Below are 13,324 nucleotides of genomic sequence, written 5' to 3'. Positions count from 1 at the left end.
CCAGAGGGCAGTCCCCAGGCTTTGCTGCTCATGAACGCGGAGAACCTGCTGGAATATCTCCTTTCTTCTGAATGACTTTCCCTCAAGGTGTCCAACTAGTTCAAAATCTCTTTTACCACCAGTTCTACTAATCGCTCAAAAACAGCCCTATTTCTCCTGTATCTCACCAAACCTCATGATCTACTGTTCTGTCTGTTTCCAAAGAAGGGGAGTGAGCTTTAATCAATTCTTTAGGTTGTTTTGTCTGCTCTTAGCAATCTGCCTTGTCCCAATAATCACAAGTATTCACTTTTACTAATATTCTTTTGGGGTTTGGCGTGTACAATATTAAGGAGGCTTACACAGCAAGAAGTGAGCTTTTCCTGGATGTTCTGTTTACTTCTGCTAGTAAAATTTCTTGAAATATTAAGAATTTGAAGAGGATCTGTCTTAGCTGTTAAATTTATATACGAATCCTTTGTAGATTTAAACTAAATCTCGTTGCCCTAATCTGTAAAGAAGATGCAATTTCTTCTACAAACATGGTCTCAACTCTAGCATACAAATGCAAACTAAAATTCAGCTACTGGAAGCAGTAGTTGCATAATTCTAGCTGTATTGAAAATACATGATTAAAAAAGACCTGAATCCCAGAATGTCAGGGGTCGAAGGGCCCTGGAAAGCTCATCCAGTGCAATCCCCCCATGGAGCAGGAACACCCAGATGAGGTTACACAGGAAGGTGTCCAGGTGGGTTGGAATGTCTGCACAGAAGGAGACTCCACAACCCCCTGGGCAGCCTGGGCCAGGCTCTGCCACCCTCACCGGGAACAAGTTTCCCCTCATATTTAAGTGGAACCTCCTGTGTTCCAGTTTGAACCCATTGCCCCTTGTCCTGTCACTGGTTGTAACTGAGCAGAGCCTGGCTCCATCCTCCTGACACTCCCCCTTTCCATATTGATCCCCAGGAATGAGTCCCCCCTCAGTCTCCTCTTGTCCAGCTCCAGAGCCCCAGCTCCCTCAGCCTTTCCTCACACGGGAGATGCTCCACTCCCTCCAGCATCTTGGTGGCTGCGCTGGACTCTCTCCAGCAGTTCCCTGTCCTGCTGGAACTGAGGGGCCACAACTGGACACAAGATTCCAGGTGTGGTCTCCCCAGGGCAGAGCAGAGGGGCAGGAGAACCTCTCTGACCTACTGACCACCCCCTTCTAACCCACCCCAGGTACCATTGGCCTTCCTGGCCACAAGGGCCAGTGCTGGCTCATGGTCACCCTGCTGTGCCCAGGACCCCCAGGTCCCTTTCCCCTACACTGCTCTCCAACAGCTCTTTTCCCAACTTACACTGGAACCTGGGGTTGTTCCTGCCCAGATTCAAGACTCTACACTTGCCCTTGTTATATTTCATTAAATTTTTCCCCACCCAGCTCTCCAGCCTGTCCAGGTCTCTGGATGGCAGCACAGCTTCTAGTGTCAGCTGCTCCCCCCAGCTTAGTGTCACCAGCAAACTTGCTGACAGTCACTCTATTCCCTCATCCAAGTCATTGATGAATATACTGAATAACACCGGCCCCAGCACTGACCCCTGAGGCACTGCACTAGATCCAGGCCTCAACTGGACTTTGCCCCATTGACCACGACTCTCTGGCTTCTTCCCTTCAGCCAGTTCGCAGTCACCTCACTACCCGCTTATCCAGACCGCACTCCCTCAGTTCAGCGGTGAGGATGCTGTGGGAGAATGTGTCAATGCCTTACTCAAGTCAAGGGAGATCACGTCCACCACTCTGCCATCATCCATCCATCTTGTTATGTCCTCATAAAAGTCAATGAGGTTGGTCAAGCATGACTTCCCCTTGGTGAAGCCATGTTGACTGCCCTTAATGACCCTCTTATCCCTGATATGCCTTGAGATGGCACCAAGGAGAAGTCGTTCCATCAGTTTCCCAAGGATGGAGGTGAGGCTGACCGGTCTAGAGTTACCTGGGTCTTCCTTCCTGCCCTTTTTGAAGACTGGAGTGACATTTGCTTTCCTCCAGTCCTCAGGCACCTCTCCCTGCTACAGCATCTAACACCTGGGAAGAAAACAAAACAAAAAAAATCAAACAAAAAAACAAAACAAAACAAAACAAAACAAAAACAAGCAAACAAAACCACAAACCAAATCAAACAGGAAACCAAAACAAACAACACGTTAGAGCTAGTGTTTGATATCTCAGTTCCCTCAGTCTTTTGCAGAATATAGTGAATTAAAAGAAGAATCACAGTGTGAAATTTTCTGACCATAGGTATGTAGGTTTATAATGCCTCACATGCAGCTCTTGTCTCTATAGAAATTATTGTTCTAATTTGTGAGTGTTCTGTATTAAATACATGTGCACTGTCAGTTAACTGCACTGCCATGAAATACACGTCATTGGTACCACTGTCCTGTTGCCCTCAGTGGCCTTTGATGAACATTGACAGGCATCCATATGCGAATGTGCTTGCCTATTAGTTAAATTTTCACCATTTCTCAGCCACCAAATAGCCCTGATGCCACTGCTGAAATGTTAAGCCTGTCTCAGAATTTAATCCTTGTCCAAGCGCTAGGAGCAGAGCTCCAGTGTGGGGGTTCATGCTCACACTCCAGTTATATGCATTTCTAGGCTTCCAGACTTGGAGGATTCAGGACAGGCACTCATGTAACTCAAAAATGCCTATGACATTCCAGCTCTCTGGTGAGAGACAGACAACTGGTCTCCAGTCTCTAACGGCCACACTGACAGTCAAACAACTTCCTCCAGTTTAAGGGATGTGCTATCAGGATGCCAGCTACATACCCAATACTGTTACGCAGTATGAAGCCTCTTGGCTCTGTGCTAAATATAAGGGTTCCCCTAATTGCCTGTTGCTTCAGGTGATCCCGGTATTTCAGGGAAGAACTTTTCCCAGTGATTACTGAAGCCAGGTCATTGTCAGCCTTGACTTGCTCTGTCTCAGGACGTGTGCTATGCTGACAGATCCTGTGTGCTACCTGGCTAGTTGTACAAGAACTCACGAAACAAGCCTGCCTCAGGAACACCGAACAAACTGGGTCTTGTGAGTTCGGTGAGGCACCGTCTGCTCTGAGAACCTCATGTGTTTTGGACAGCAGGATAGCTGGTACTGCAAGGGTATTTTGCTACTGCAAGGGTATTAATGGATTTGTAAATGAAACTGGAAGCAAACAAATGAGAAAAGGATCTTCCCAGGGAAGTTCACTACTGGAAGACAAAATGCTAAGGAAAGCAGATACCCTTAGGTTTAGGCAACAGCCTAGTAACAATTTTGAAAATTAAAATATTAAATATAAGCTCCTTCGCCTGGACACCTTCCTGTGTAACCTCATCTGGGTGTTCCTGCTCCATGGGGGATTGCACTGGGTGAGCTTTCCAGGGCCCTTCAACCCCTGACATCCTGGGATTCTGGGATTCATAATCTAGACTTTCAGTGCTTTTTTATGGCCATTAAGTGTCTGTTCAATTTTTTGTTCACCTACATAACGTTGATAAATCTGGCTGCATTTAAGGCACAGGCAAACGGCATATGGCTGCATGCCTTTGAAAAATCTTTCCACACGATAGGAAACTGTGGGAAACGTGTCCTGTGTGATGCAACTGAGCAATATTTTCTGTAAGGGCTAATATCTGCTCAGGGTTGAATGTTTAAGAAGTTTTTGGAGAATGAGAGTGAATCAATTTCTTGCCTTTTAACATCTATGGGCTTCTCCCCTAGATTCCTCTAGCATACAGAGTAGTTGCCAAGGGACTGTATTAGTGATTGTACTGGCAAACACATGACACATAAATACACTTAGATTATAATGTCCTATATATTTAAGTGGTTTATAGGATTTAGAGTCTTAATAAAATATTCTTCAGGAGCTCAACGGACAAATGCAAAAAGTTGATGAAGAGGAATGCCCTTAATTTCCATTTTCTAATGTCCTTATGATATTGTATTTTTTAGGTCTTCTGGGCATGGTTGCTCACATGATGTATACAACTGTATTTCAAATGACTGTAAACCTTGGTCCTGAAGACTGGAGACCTCACACATGGGATTATGGCTGGTCCTATTGGTACCTATTGGTTTATATTTGGTACTTAGCTTACATTTCAGTCACTTCACCCTATGTGCAAGGAATGTATTCCTAGTTTATAAGGAAGGGATCTACCTTACTTTGCACCTGGGGATGCAGTTTAATATCCAACTGTTTTTCTCCAAATTCAGTTGTGTTAGATTATTGTACAGAATGTATACATTTGTGGGTTTTGCATTTCCCATCCCTTAGACAGTACAGAGACCTCCAACTGATGGGCATGAAGCAGCTTTAGTACCACCATCTCCCAGGACAACTCCTTTGCTACATCTATCACCCTCAAATTCTGTCATCACATCTGGTTATCTTATCACCCTAGAAACCAATCCTGGCTAAAAATAATGCTAACAAAGAAAACAAAGAGGAGTTCTTTTAAACCCATGATCTTGTTGAACTGCAGCAAGGATGTGGGAACGAACAGCTCAGAGCCAGAGCAGAGATGAGCAGAAATTTCTTAAACTGATTTCCACCAACGCACATGTTTTGTTAGATAATTGTGACCTTGCCATGTTAAGAAAGGCTCTAATGAGTAAGTTCCTCCGCTGTGAATTCCAGTGCATTCCACTGTGGCCATATTTTTACATGTTACTACACCTCCAGCATGCACTGCCCACTCAGTAGTCTCAAACTTTCACACATTTTTAGCAAATTGTACCTCAATGTCATTATTTAGTTCTACCTTCTTACGTTTTTACACATTTTAGAGTTGACATCCTTTTCTCTCTGTTTACTTGCGACCTGTATTGTCTCAGGAATGCGTTTCAGTGCTCTAAGCCTGCTTTAGTGAGCTGTTTTGTTGTGCCTTCTCTTTTCTTTATAATCCTTTTGAACAGTGGGCATACATTTTTCTCAGTGTTACCTGAGAGATCTGTAGTCTCAGTCATTGCGTTTTAGAATGTTTTTATGCATCCTCATTTTTTCATACTTCCTCTTACTCATATTAAGCTCTAAGTAGAGTAAGCAGAGAAACCCAAGGTAGGTTTTCATTAAAGAGGAATGTTAAATGTGGATATTAACTACGTAAATCAGGTATGTGGATGGTCATTAACCAAGAATCTTTTCTTCTTCCCCCAACATGCTCCTCATTCCCTAATACACGCTAACACAATTACGCACATGCAGTATTTTAAAAAGTAAAATTGAAGGACTCGGTAATGAAAGCGTTCACTAATTTCTAATAAACTTTTTTGTTTATAGCCTCGCATGGGCTTCCTTCGCTTGCTGTATGGCTGCAGCTGTCACCACTATCAACAAATACACGAAAACTATTTTGGAATTCAAGCACAAAAGAAAAACACTGGAAAGGAGTTTAAAGATCAAATACAAGTTTCCTGATCATACAGCTCCAGCGAAAGCTTGCAATGTGTATGTGAACTCTTTTCACAACAGTCCAGAGGACCCTGCACACCCGATAAGAGGCTTGTGTCACCTGGCCACCATTTCAGTTCTGTAAATTTGAACTGTATCTCAAGGCATTCTGCACATCATAAATACTAGATCAGAACAAAACAGTATTATTTAATAAAAATGTATATTTGTGTAGCATTGGATTTTTTTTAATAAAGAAATTCTATTTCCTCGGTTGTTTCAAGGAAGTTTGAGTATTGGGAAAGCAGACTTGACTGCCTCAGTTCAGAAAAAGACAGTGACGCAGGTCCTGCACTGCTCTGATTTTTAAGTAGTCTCTGATGCTAATAGAAAGTATGTGAGTTTGGTAGAATTTCAGAGTATTATGGATATCCACCCTAATACTTTATTGAAAAGACTGCAAATAATCCTATCCCAAACCCAAAGCCTGCAAAGACCAAGGCAGCAAGTAAAGTAGCCCACATGTGGTACATGGCTGGAATAAATTGTTATTAAAGGTACGATTTCTCCAGGAACGTCTGTGTATTACAGCTTATGATTCAAGAGTTTCACCATACGCAAAGTACTCAGATTTGTTGTGAAAGAAAGACTAATAGAGGGAAGAGGCTTGCAATGTAAATACTACTAATCTAAAATGGCTAGGAAGGCAAACAAAAATGTGCAAGATACATGGTTGTAGACTGCACACAACTCACCTATAAAATTCTCTGGGTATCATTCTGACAACAGCATCAGTAAGAATCAAAACTTGATTTGTGATCATTACACAGGAAAATTATCTACAAACACATCAAAGATGCAAAAGTAGGAATTATTACAATTCTCATAGATCAGGAATATACAGCTGCTCCACTCTGAGGATCAACGTGGAACTTCCCCATGGAACTGAGCCATGTGTGCCAATCTGTTGGACCCCAGTCTTTCTTCATTGTTGTATGATTCCTCTCGCTAATGAGCCCACTAGGAAACACACTTGTGAACACCAGGTAAGGCAGAAGCCCTACAAAGTGTATCAAGCAGCTCTCGGATTTAGAAAAATCACTATACATTTTTTTTTTTTCAGGCAAAACAGTCCTAATTTAAATAGAGTCTGAATGTGTTATGCCAGCAGGAGGTCAGTTTATGGTCAGTGACAAGGTGGAGCTGATAATACAGCAGCAAAATCAAAAACAATTATCTCAGAAGGAAACCACAGGCCATGAGTCGCAAGAGAGAAAAACTGAGAGTCAACAAGGTGAGACAATACAGCAACACCCAGGCCAGTCTGCTCAGAAAGGGGGTGGTTGGAAGCTCACCTGGGGGTGGCAGTCACCTGTGCCCAGCCATGGAGGTGGCCCTTGGGAGTGCTGTGACCTCAGGACATGCAGTTTGGATGGGGACAGGGGCCTCAGACACTGCTTGAACTGTCGCCAGCTGCTGGTTCTTGTGGCTGGTTTAACAGTTCTGGGCTCTGCTCCTAGTTCTTCTGGGAGCTCCTCAGATCCAGGTTGCAGGAGGGAAAAGCTGACCCTGGGTCAGGGCATTTCAAGCACTCAGGAAACTAATGCTGTGGAGAGAGCTGTGTGGCTGCTGAACTGCAGGCCTGTGGCCCAGAGCATTGCCCTTCGAAGCAGCAGAGACTCTGCTGGAGGCAGTGAGTGAGTGCTCAGCTTTGGTGGCGAAATGTCAGCAGGCATCGCCCCCAGCACCAACGGGAGCAACTGACCCAGGCACAGCGGAGATCTTGGCACAATCTGGGCTCCTGACAAAGGACAAAACTCTCTGGTTCTGGGGCTGCAGGGAATGCCTGGGGTCACTTGCTGAAGCTGGAGCAGGTGAGGGCAGCATCCTTACCTGTAGAAGCTGTGCTGTGACTGAGAAACTCTGTTGAAGTTAAGGAGCTGTAGGAGGAGATGAGGAAGCTGCATAGCACAAGGGATGATGGAAAAGGGACTGACAAGATCTTCACAGGGATGCTGCGAAGATGAGAGCCTGGACCCCTACAATGCACAGAAGGAAGAGCAGCCAGAGACTGTGCTCACTAGAAACTCCCACAACCTGGAGCGCTGGGTGTTGTGGCTCTGGCAAGAGCAGGATGACTCTCACCATTGGCAGATCTGCAACTGCAGAATAGTTTGGTCTCTGGCAGGAGGCAAGAGGCTGCAAGCTCAGTCTGAGGAGCATGCATGGATCCTGTGGGACAAGACTTCATTGTGCACAGCTGGTCCTGGTGACAGGGTTTGACTTCAACAACTATAGGTCTCTTGCAGAGGATGAGGAACTGCTGGGGAGAAACACAGTCCACTTGGCAAAGTTGGACAAAACACATGTTTGTGACCAGGCTGGTCAGTCTGTTGAAAAATACTTCAGCCTAGAATGGAGAAGGGAGATTTTGTCATGATGTACAAGTCAACAGTGATGGGAAGCAAAAGGTGCAAGATAACAGAAAAAATAAGACCTCAGGTATTATAAAACAGGGTAAAGAAAAGCCCACCTCAAGTGTATGTACATAAACGCAAACGGCCTGGGAAACAAGTGAGAGGAACTAGATCTCCACATGCAGTCGAAAAGCTGCAATGTCATTGGAATAAGAGATGTGGTTGCACAATTGCGCTGCTGTGATTACTGAAAATTAACTCTGTGGAGAAGGACTTGAGTATCTTGTTGAACTGAGACCACAGCAAGCTGAAAGTGCGACTGGCAAAAAGAAAGCCAACAGCGTCTTGGTCCATATTAACAGGAACATGCCCAGTAGATCCAGGGAAGTGATTATTCCTTGCCATTCATTAGATGACATATAGAATACTGTGTCCAGTTTGGGGCTCCACAACACAGGAAACATTGGAATATGTCCTGATGAACATAGGATTAAGTTCAGCAGATGGCCACAAAGATGGCAAGGGGGGCAGAGCGCATGATAAAAGAAGAGGCTGAGGCTTTTTCTGCCTGTAGGTGAGACTTTAGAGGGACATAAAGCTCTCCAATATCTACAATGTCTAACAGTTTTCCAGTTTCTACAAGAAGGTTACTTATGACGTGGATCCAGGCTTTTCACACTGGTGCATGGTAGAGGAATGAGAGACACTGGGTATAGGTTCAGATAAGAGAGGCTTGAACTGCTTATAAGGAGACACTTTCCCATAGTGAGGAACACCATGTAGTGAAACAGGCTGCCCAGAAGAGGCTGTGCAGTCTTACTACTTGGAGGTTTTCAAGACCTGACTAAGTAAAGCCCTGAGCAACCTGGTCTTACCTCATAGCTGATAACGGCTGGACCAAAGACCCCCTAAGGTACCTTCCAACCTGAGTTATCCCACGTTCCTTCCCCTGCTACCTCTCAAAAAATGAATCTAGTATTTGGAAATATTTTGAACATCTTTCTTTGTTATCTTTAGTACTGATTGCTTCAGCTGACACACCTGAGGGGTGGGATGCCATCCAGAGGGACCTGGACAAGCTGAGAAGTGGGGCCATGTGAACCTCATGAGGTTCAACGAGGCCCAGTGCAAGGTCCTGCACCTGGGTCAGGGCAATCCCGGTATCAATCCAGGCTGGGGATGGAGGGATGGAGAGCAGCCTGTGGAAAAGGACTTGGGGGTGCTGGTGGATGAAAGATTGGACACGAGCCGGCAATGTGCACTTGCAGCCCAGAGGCCAATTGTATCTTGGGCTGCATCAAAAGGAGTGTGGGCAGCAGGTCCCCTCTCTAGTGAGACCCTACCTGGAGTATTGTGTTCAGTTCTGGAGCCCTCAGCACAGGACACACATGGACCTGCTGGAGAGGGGCCAGAGGAGGCCACCAAAATGATCAGAGGGCTGGAAAACCTCTGCTATGACAAAAGGCTGAGAGAGTTGGGGTGTTCAGCTGGAGAAGGCTCCAGGGAGATCTTATTGTGGCCTTTCTGTACTTAAAAGGGGCTGATAAGAAAGATCAGCTTCCTGCTGTTCCCTCGGGCTCTGAAGAGTTCAGCACCTACCCTTCCTCCTCCCCTTGTGAAGAAGCTGTAGACCATGATGAGCTCTGCCCTCAGTCTCTTCTTCTCCAGGCTGAACAAACCCAGTGACTTCGGCTGCTCCTCGTACGGCTTCCCCTCCAAACCCTTCACCAACTTCGTAACCTCTTCTGGACACTCTCCAGTAGCTCTGTCTCCTTTTCTCCTGTGTCCCCAGCCCTGCACACAGTGAATGCTCCAGGTGAGGCCACCCCAGAGCGGGACAGTCCCCTCCCTGCCCAGCTGGATGCACCCCCGGACACAGTTGGCCTTCTTGGCTGCCAGGGCACATTGTTGGCTCATGTTCAACTTGGTGTCAACAAGAACCCCCAGATCTCTGAGAACCTCAAGGTCCCTCTGACAACAACCTCAGGCAGCACTACAGGCTCAGGTAAGAGTGGCTGGAAAGTTGACTGGTAGAAAAGGACCTGGGGGTTGATTGACCTGATTGACTGCAGCTGAACATGAGCCAGCCTGTGCCCAGGTGGTAAAAAAGGCCAACAGCATCCTGGCCTTTATCAGCAATAGTATGGCCAGCAGGACTAGAGGAGTTCCACTGTACTTGCTGCTTGTGAGGCCCCACCTTGAATACTGTGTTCAGTTTTGGGCCCCTTTTCATGAGAAAGACATTGAAGAACTAAAGAGAGTCCAGAGAAGGGCAACAAAGCTGGTGCAGGACCTGGAGCACAAGCGTTATGAGGAGTGGTTGAGGGAACTGGGGCTGTTCAGCCTGGAGAACAGGAGGCTGAGGAGAGACCTTATCGCTGTCCACAACTGCCTGAAAGGACGTTGGAGCATGGAGGTCTCCTCTCCCAAGTAGCAATTGTTAGGACAAGAAGAAATGACCTTGAGTTACACCAGGGAAGGTTCAGATGGGATATTAGGAAAAAAATATTGGCAGAGAGGGTTGTGAAACACTGGAACAGGCTGCCCAGGGAAGTGGTTGAGTCACCATCCCTGGAGGGGTTTAAAAGGTGTGTAGATGAGGTTCTTAGGAACATGGGTTAGTGCTAGAGCTGGGTTATGGTTGGACTCGATCTTGAGGGTCTCTTCCAACCAAAAGGATTTTATGATCCTATTGTTCTAATCCCTTGACCAAAACTCATATTTCTTTGTAAAAGAGATATTTCTAACATCTTCCCTGATAAAGGAACAATTCCTAATTCGATCTTTCTGCTTTTCTTCCTGTGTAGTAACTGTGGTCTCTTTACAATATGTTTTTACGCTTCTGATGTTGTTTGTGGGTGTCACTGTAGAATTTGCACCTCATCCAGGAACATGCTTGGTTGGTGCCTACAAGATCTTTAGAATATCTAGTTTAGGCACCTCAATTTTCTTCTTAGCCTGCAGTTTATAAACAGAATGACAGTCTCTACCACCTACTCTTTCCAGGGGATTGTTTCTAATAGTGGTTTGCACTCATGTAAAGTGCTGTATGTGGACAAGGGCTTTTAAATAATGGTGCAATTGGGCCCCCATCCTGATCAATTCTTCAATGTCTGATAGTCTGGTTTTCTCACATTCTGACCACTCAAGAATGTCTATGTCTTCTGCTGGATGTCTGGTAAACAAATTCATCTGATGAAAGGCAAGACTTCTTATCCCTATCTGCAATACATTATTCCACATTCTGGCTCTTATTTTGACTTTTGACTCACAGGCTCCCACTTTGTAGACATCAATAGTTCTGCAGTAAGTCCTGGAACCATATTATTTGAAAGCAGGGGGGAGAAAAAAAAGCTTATATACTCCGTCATAGTGTTATTGCAGTTCATCTCAGTAAACTTCAGCTGCCTGTGGCACAGACACACAGATCTACAGTTGTGCTGGTTACCTGGAGTCCAGTGAAAGTTAATGAGAGAAGTAGGCACTTCTAGGATGCAATTAGTGTTATCCTAAGCTGTATGTCAGATAAATCACAGGTTACAGGCATCTGTTTCTTTCCACAGCTTAAGAAGGGGATCTGGGATATTAGCTCTGGGTAGGCTGTATCTGGGACGGATGTCTAAAATTAGACATGAGTCTCTTCACTCCTCAGACTTTCCAGTCTTAGCATCCTGTTACATTCTTCTTTACTTGAAGGGCTCTTGTGTCCAGCAACGTCATTTTTCTTGGCCCACACCAAGAAATAGTTGATTTCAGCCCCAAAAAAGTATATATAAAACAGTGCAACTGCAACTTACATGAAAAGAAAATTATGTGGCCTTCAGCCATGTGAGAAGCTTAAAGAAAGTAGCGGAGCTATAACTGAATATCTTTCTCCTATGACTTGTACAACTAAATCTGCAGGCCTAGTTTTGTCGTCATTTATAAAAGCTAATACTATAATATTAAGGAGGCTACATAGCTTAAACTACGTCTGAGTGAGGCTCACAGAAACTATCTCTTAATGAACTCACAGCATATTTCTTGTTGTTATCATGACATTTTTATGTGTAACACATATCCACGAGTATTCAGGCAGTGAGACAGAGATGGACAACTGGAACAGAAAACTTCAGGTTAAATAACAGATTTCACCGTACTACAGACATACTAGTGAAGAAACCTTGTTCTCAATATGAGAAAAAACCACAGAATTACAGGAAAGTGTGACCCATTTAAAAGGTCACCTAATCCTTCCTTTCCTCTAGGCAGGATCAACTAAAGCTACATTGCGTTTTTACAGATGTTTCATTAATCTCTTCTTTAAAGCTTCCAAAGATGAACATTCTAAAATTGTGGTGGCAATTTGTCCTTCATGCTTACCTATTCTTAGCAGAAAATTACTTCCCTGTAAATCTCCTTTGCAGTAATTTTAGCACATTGTCCTACTACAGCAGAAATGGAGAACAGTTTAGTTCTGCCCTCTTGGCAGTATATTTCTGGTAATTGAAATTTGTTTACATATAACTTTCTTCTACTTTCTAGATTAAAATACATCTGCTTTTAAAAATTTCTTGATAGTTCCCAGGTGTTATCTTACCTTTGTCATTCTCACAGCTTTTCACTGTGGTTTCTTAAACTGTTCCGCACGTCTACAGTGAAATATTCAACACCAATGAAGAATTCCTGCTGATATCTAGAAAGCGCAAAATGGAGCAGAAGGATTATTCAGCTTATTTTAACGTTCAATCCACTTGCTTTTACAAAAAGCTAGACAACGTTGATTCACGTTTAGACGTGATGATTCTCTGATCCTTTTCTGATGAAATTACACAGTTATTCCATATCTTGTTTTCACAGGGCTGTGAAGGATTTGGCTGTTGCTGAGGTGTGGACACAAGTACCACTGAGACCACAGCAAAACCCCATTTGTTAGAGGGAGTAGAGTCCCGGTGAGGAGCAAAACGATTTTGGACAAGTGGATATTTGACTTCACAGTTAAGGTATCATCATTCAAGCAATGCCTTCTGAGTAGGTGTTTCCTTTGTAAATATTGTGCATCGAGGCATTTTGACAGTATCTACAAAATACAGGTACTGTGGTTGTGGTCTCTGTGAGTACCGATGACACAAGAAAGGCCAGGGGAGGGTTTGTGAGACAGAATTTAAGCTCTTAGATGTAAAACTGAAGATCAGGACACCCTTGCATCAGCTTTATTTATAGTCAGGTTCAGCTCACAGGATGAGACAAAAAGGGGTAAGTCCTCAGTATGAACTGGGAAAATATGGTAGGGAAGAAAAGCCTAGAATGACTAGGAGTGAGATAACTTTGGCAATATATGGAATTTACACAACTGACATGAGTAATGGTCACGCTCGTGAACACGATGATAAATTACCACACATAACAGAGTGGACGAGGGAGCTCAGAGCTCAGCAGTGGTCAGAAAAAGATCTCAAAAGCTGAAATTTGCAGAAGACATGAAAAAGGAGGAGTGAAGAACCCAGGAAGCATCTGTGTGCTC

At 44.4% G+C, this 13,324-nt stretch overlaps 1 protein-coding gene across 5 annotated transcripts in view; it reads right to left on the bottom strand.

The window, feature by feature from the left end:
• The window catches only part of GLP2R (glucagon like peptide 2 receptor), a 63,529-nt gene that overhangs the window by 47,896 nt on the left and 2,309 nt on the right, over window positions 1-13,324 (bottom strand). For 2 of the 5 annotated variants that reach the window (XM_065034445.1, XM_065034444.1), the window contains exons 1-2: window positions 12,401-12,460; window positions 1,957-2,048 (exon numbers count right to left, since the gene is read on the bottom strand). The gene's annotated coding sequence lies outside the window, so the exon portion shown is untranslated. Of the gene's footprint in view, window positions 1-1,956; window positions 2,049-6,159; window positions 12,497-13,324 lie in introns of those variants that run through there. The other 3 variants (XM_065034440.1, XM_065034441.1, XM_065034443.1) reach the window with 3 other exon arrangements.

Source organism: Columba livia, chromosome 18, assembly GCF_036013475.1.
Source record: "Columba livia isolate bColLiv1 breed racing homer chromosome 18, bColLiv1.pat.W.v2, whole genome shotgun sequence".
Lineage (NCBI taxonomy): Eukaryota > Metazoa > Chordata > Aves > Columbiformes > Columbidae > Columba > Columba livia.
This window is presented reverse-complemented; position numbering and strand designations above follow the sequence as displayed.